This window comes from Quercus suber, unplaced genomic scaffold (assembly GCF_002906115.3).
Source record: "Quercus suber isolate HL8 unplaced genomic scaffold, Cork oak 2.0 scaffold_75, whole genome shotgun sequence".
NCBI lineage: Eukaryota > Viridiplantae > Streptophyta > Magnoliopsida > Fagales > Fagaceae > Quercus > Quercus suber.
Genome location: NW_027069540.1, coordinates 582,516 through 589,130, shown reverse-complemented (window position 1 = coordinate 589,130; position 6,615 = coordinate 582,516). Strand labels below are relative to the sequence as shown.

At 36.3% G+C, this 6,615-nt stretch overlaps 1 non-coding gene across 2 annotated transcripts; it reads right to left on the bottom strand.

The window, feature by feature from the left end:
- Positions 1–297: 297 nt before the first annotated feature.
- Positions 298–6,291, bottom strand: LOC112029653 (uncharacterized). Of its 2 annotated transcripts, XR_010628961.1 has the most exons (3): positions 5,730–6,214; positions 1,630–2,063; positions 298–451 (listed from the first exon to the last, which is right to left on the bottom strand). It is a non-coding gene; the product is annotated as an uncharacterized LOC112029653 (transcript). The 2 variants fall into 2 exon arrangements; XR_010628960.1 differs by lacking the exon at positions 298–451 and having other exon boundaries at positions 1,484–2,063; positions 5,730–6,291.
- Between the last annotated feature and the right edge of the window lie 324 nt (positions 6,292–6,615).

The following is a 6,615-nucleotide window of genomic DNA, read 5'->3' as shown; positions in this document are numbered from 1 at the left end:
TATCGTGCACGTCCTAACAGCACCTGCTGCTGCTCCACATTCCAAAACCTTACGTTTCTTCGTCTCCAGATCTTCTCTTGGTGCCTGTGACTCAGCTACGTTGTTCGATGAATTTTTTGCAACAGCTTTGCCCTTATTGGCATCTGGGTTTTCCACTGGTCCAATTATTGGATTTGTTGGGGCGGGAAGAGCATTTGAGGCAGGGGCACTGACTTCATTCTTTGATTTCGACTGTTTCTCCATATTCTTCTGGTGTTTCCCCCCCCCCCTTTTTTCCTGGTTTGATAAGTAAGTAAATATTTCCAATATTCTTCTAACTAGAAAATCAAATTAGTCGTACCTAGTGCACAAAACTCCCACTTTTGCAAAGTCTAAGAGGGGTCATGGTAAGCAGCCTAAACCCCAATTTATTGGAGAGGTTGATTTCCAAGCTTGAACCTGCAACCTGTCACTTTTGATGAAAGGCACTTGATATCACACCAAGGCTCAACTTCTTACAAAATCAATTAGTGTTGGAGACGAAGGGAAAATAAAAAATAAAAAATAAAATTCTTGCAGTAATTGCTCTCCTCCATACCACCAATTCAGGACTTTGAGGTCAGTGATCAGTGGTCAACCATGGACGAGTTAGTGAGTGTCAGGCCCGCAACACTTTTGTTTAAAGTAAAAGGTCTTTTTCACTTTGGGAGCCATTTTATTTTTTGAGTCAACATTCATTTCTTAGTGGGGTCAGCATAATTTTCAGCCAAAGTTTTACACTTTTAGATATATATAATCAGATGTTATATATTATTTACAAAAATTAAATTTGGGCACAGGAGGGCGCAGTGATCTAAGAGTAGGCCTTTCTCTGCTTAGACACTTTTAGTCACATGACATGGATATATGATAAAGGCAAGTTTGATACACACTGATGTTGACTTGCAGGAAATAACTGCATCACCAATTCAAGGTGAAGATGAGAGCAACTCAAAGAGGCTAAATGTGGCATTTAATATGAAATGTCTTTTACTTTTTGTACCAAACGCAAGAAATTTAAATGTGGCTTTTCAATTAAACACACATATTCCCTTTGACAATGTAGACATAAACTAAAAGTACTTTTTAGACAATTAGTTCTGCCAAATGACAACACGGAATGATTACTTAACAACAGAGGACACAAAACAAAAGATTTTAAAATGAAACTCCAATAGTAGTTCTAGCAATGCAATATCTATAGGACCTGCATAAGATAACTTAATGTATCTAAGATGACTCATTGTTTGCATACAACATGATAGACAGATCATATATTTTATTTCTCTATTTTATACCATGAATTGAATCACAGATAATACTTGTAAATTTGTGAAGTTGCAATCAACATTAAGAGAAGAACTGGAAAAGGATTGCCTAAATAAATTCCAAAAGCAGATCCAGAAAATTATTTGAATACATGAATTCTAAATCATAACTCAATATAAGAAAGTAACTCTAGTAATTTACAAAAGCCACAAAAGAATATGTATTTCCATAAATGCAAAAATACAGTGGTTGGTGGGGCAGCAGAATCTAGAAAGGCAAAGTAAATGATAAATACTGTACAAAAGTTAATCCTGCAGAACATTAGTTAACTGCTTAATTTACCTGAGAAGCATTTCTTTTCCCAGCCAGATGTTTATTAAACACTTCTTGGTTATTGCAAGTAACATTGCATATTGTGCATACCCTGACAGAATCAGCTGCAGCATCACCATTCAAAAGCTTCTGTTTCTTTGTCCCCAAGTCCTCACCCGCAGCTCCACCTGAAGCCCCAAATATCACTTGTCCATCTATACTGCTTCTTGGTACTTGTGCTTGCAAATTCCTCAAGTGCTTCTTTCCCGCATGTGTTTTTCATAAACCTCTTTGCTATTGCAATCAATTTTGCAGACCTCACACCGCATGGACTGAACAAACTTAGTTTGCTTTGGTACTATTTCTGTGGCATCGTTTGTCAAATGCTGATTTGTCCAATAGTTATTCCATAAAGAATTTGAACTAGAGGACGCAATTGAATTCTCATGCAAAGAATTGCTAGCCTGCAAATCAATCAATATAGGTTTCAAAAAAAAAAAAAAAAGACTGTAACTTTTCACAATGGATATACAAGAGAATTTATGGGACATACCATGTTCAGTTAGACTGATGCAGGAGAAGTTAACACAAGGAAAAAATGACCTATCAGTCCATTTTCTTTTATTCATCTATATGTTTTTTTTTACTCCTTCAGTATTTTAAAAGGTCTTGAGCTCATTGAGCGTAGAAATTGATATTTGATTGTATTTGGGAAGAACTCATAAAAGCAATACTCAATTCAAAAAGAATCAAGAGATGCAAGGATAAGCTAGAGAAATTTTTTGAATAAAGTTGTATGGTGCCAAAAGATGGTAAATTCAAGAAAGGTTCACCAACTTGTTAGGTACAACCGTACAAGTTCTTATTGGCATATTAAGGCTAAGAAGATTTTTCTCAAGTACAGTCTCTTCATCATTGTGAACATGATGTACTTTTTTATTAATGAAAATATCTATTACCTATCAAAAAAAAAAAAAGGCAAAGAAGATTTTTTCTTGATATACTTAACATGAAAAGAATCACGGAAAATATTATTTGGGATTCTAATAGATCGTGGAAAATTGAATCCAAACTCAAGGATGATTCTTCTCTAACCCTGATGTGGGAGGATTTAAGACCAAAGAAAAGAGGCCCATTAGTTCATTGTCTTTTATTTATCTATATCCTTTTTGTATCCCTTTATTATAATTTTTTTTTTTTTGTNCTGTTTCTCCATATTCTTCTGGTGTTTCTTTCCAGATAGGTGTTTGACGTAGACATCATTGCTGTTACAATTGATTTTGCATACTGAACACCATGCAGATTGAACAACCTTATTTTTCACAGGGAATTTTTTCCAAGTGCTGCTAATCTGAGACTTAACAGCAGCAATATATGGCCCAACCCCATTAAGGGCCACTAAGTCAGCCTACATAATAAACAAGATGGATTAAAATAGAAACAAAGTACTAGTACGATTCTATCACAGCTCCACATTTTATTTCTAAATTCCAATAGCTATTGCTGTAAGAAACCATCAATACATCTTATTGCTGTATTTAGTGGCTACAACCTATAATACCCCATTGAGATGACTAAACAGCATGTACCATATATGAATTTTACTGCACAGTTCCTACCCAACAAAATATAGTTATCAACTGAACCAACCCAATATTATAAGGAAGTACACCACATTGCATAAATCGCAAACATAAAGAAAAGGCAAGTTCATATTTTTTATGCGAGCTTGTGAACAAAATAGAAAAGAGCAAAAGATACGGAATAAGAAGAGCAAAATATAAGATTATAGCAATATATTTTTATTTTTTAATAAGTAATAAGTTTTATTGAAGAAGAGACTCTATCTCATCCACACCCCATGGAAACATGAGAGATTTACTAAAGAATTTTTTATTTTTTTGATAGGTAAGAGATTTACTAAAGAATTACTAATATTATAGCATAACAATTGTGAAAACTGGTAAAAAAATGGAATCAAGAAAACTTTAACGTGGCCATGAAACTCAATATGCATGCCTTTATTTTGACAAAGTAGACTTCTTAGAACTAGGGACGGAACCAGATTTCATCTTTGGAGGGCCAGGTATGTGTGTGTGGGGGGTGGGGTGGGTGGGTGGGTGGGGAGAGGGGAGGGGGAAATCACCATTTGAAAATGAGAAATATACTAAAATAAAAACTAAATTAATACATAAAAATAAAACTAGCATATATTCAATATTAACAAAATATAAATAGAAGAAAAAACACAAAATAATTGTTTTTTAATACATTTTTTCTTTTTGGAAATATAAGATAAAACTTCATTAAAAAACTACTTCATGGATTTTTTCATGAAGCAACGAAGAGAATACAACAAAAACTCAAAATTATGTACAAGAATTAAGGGAAGCTATAATCATCAGGAGAGAATCACCAGCTGTGAGTTCCCAAGCCCAAGACCAATCAAATAAGGGCAATATAAATGACGCAAGAAGCTGCTCCCTCGAGTTCTCCACATCTTCAAACGTATGCACGTTTCTCTCTCTCTCTAGATACTTCCACCTCATCCTATCTCCACCTCAGGAGGAATATTAGACTCCAAGATATGAAGAAAAGCCAACACCAATTCCATTTCTTTGTCATTAAAATCACGATGGAACCAAACATCCCAGCTCCTCCTCTCCCCCTTGCGGCCTCACCAATAAAGACTCCACTGAAGCTTCCCAATTAGTAGCATTCTCATACAAGACCAAAAAAGCTTCTTTAACAGGTTGATCTCCACACTAGCAACCCAGCGAAAACAGCACCCAATTCCCCATTCCCACCTCATATCGAATATATCTAGGAAAACAATCCCATTTCATCCTAATGCTTCTCCACAAACCACAACCATAGGGTCCCATATTCAACTTAGAAGTCCATCCCCCATTCTTCCCCGAACTTCAAAGCTATCACACGCCTCCATAGCCTTGTCTCCTCCATCCCAAACCGCCACAAGCATTTCCCCAACAAGGCATAACCCATAGGAGTACACAGCATATGCCAACCCAGCAAATGCAGCTTGGATTTATCCCCCATACCACCCCATAGAAAATCCCTTCGCAATTTCTCAATCCTATTAGCCACACTTGTAGGGATAGTGAACAATGATAAATGGTATGTTGGAAGGCTGGAAAGCGTGCTTTTGAGCAAATGGGGGGGGGGGTGTGGGGGGAGGGGATAATGTAGGTAACTCTTCTAAAGAAGAGTCCTTTAGACTCGCCTCTAGCCAATAAAACCTTTGCAGGGTAATCCAAGGGCTTTCACCCTTGATGGGTTAAGCAGTTTATACTAAAGGCATAGTATTCATGGTCATGAGCCGTACGCCTTTAGTAATTTAAAACATCATGTGACTAGCATATAACTTTTAATGAAATTAGATAATTGGGATTTAATTGCTTACAAGTGGATTTAATGGTTATATGTAAACTGAAGGATGAGATGTTACTAAAGGCTATTATAAATATCTATCTATTAAATGAAATTTCATATTTGAATACAACTTGATCTCTTTAAGCCTAAAAATTGATATTTGATTGTTCAAACTTCAATTCTATTATTTTTTTTAAATTAAAAAAAAAATAATAATAATAACATTGTATGCTGTTGGAATTTCTTCTTAAACCCTTGTTCTCTCCTCACCACACCATAAATTCACTTCTTTTCTTCCTCTTTTTTCTGTTCATATACATGTACCCAAGCATGCAAACACACATAAACTGGACACAACATAAGTCCTCAAACAACAATTGAAAACCACTATAAATAATACTATCTACTTTTCTACTCAACCAAGAAAGCCATTCAACGTACAAAAACTTAAATTTCTCTCACCAAACACATCACCACAATAGGCACACAATAACCATCAGTCAGACTATGTCACTGTAGCAATATATATCACAAAACCTCCATAAACCCACTTTATTAAACACAACCCCACATAACAAAACAGCCTCAAAACCCCATTTCCAATAAAACCAACATCACTACACCAAACCACAAAACAAAAACCAAATTGCACTCAAAAAACCCAAAATTCACACCAATGGCTCAATACAAATTAAATTAAAGTAAGCCCAAAAAAAAAAGTAGAAAAAGGCACTTACAGGTATAGAATCATATCTGATGGGTTCAGCTTGTTTGTAAACCCAATTCTTCGAAGCTGCATTTGGGTCCTCAGGAAATTGAACATGGGATCCGGGTCCGACATGGGTTGATGGGTAGAGACCCGAATTGGCAAAAGGGTCGGTGCCAGGTGGGTGGAGGAGTGAGTCAGAGGCGGAGGGAAGCACTGGCTGAGGAAAAGAGAGGAAAAGGTTAGGGCTTGTGAGGTGAGAGGAGGAGGGTTGTGGTAGTGGGTAGTGGTACAACTGTGCTTTTGAAATTGAAGAATTATGGTTAGAATTAGGGTTAGGGTTTAGTGAGATTTGTTGTTGTTGCTGCTGCTGTGAAGTCCACCTGTTTGTGTAGTCCATGGAATTGGCATTTGGCGTTAAGAGAGAAACAGAGAGAGAGAGAGAGAGAGAGAGAGAGAGAGAGAGAGATTCTGCAGAGACACTGTAAGCTGAGTGTTGTGTTGTTTGGGGGAATGTCTTTTTTCTCTTATAGCTATGCATATGGGCCAACGGCTATGACTTTGGTGGGTTGAGCTTGAACCAAATTGATCACTTGGGCTTCCTTCTATGGTACCTCAATTCTAACAAAATAAGGCTATTGAGAGAGAGAATTTCAATGAATTTTTCATGCCCATCCTTGCGTCTTTTATGTTGTGGTGGGCCCAATTGAGTTGGGTGTTAATGCAAAAAGTGGTGATTTGTGTTAGTGGGTTGTATTCGTGTTGTATCAAGACAAGGGTATTCAATTATATTGGTCAATCTTAATCCAACCCATTTATAATTGAGTTAAAGCTTAAAAATTAAAACCACTCAACTCTAATACAACCCATTTATTAATGAACATGTATTAAGTTAACACAAAGACAACCCATTTCAA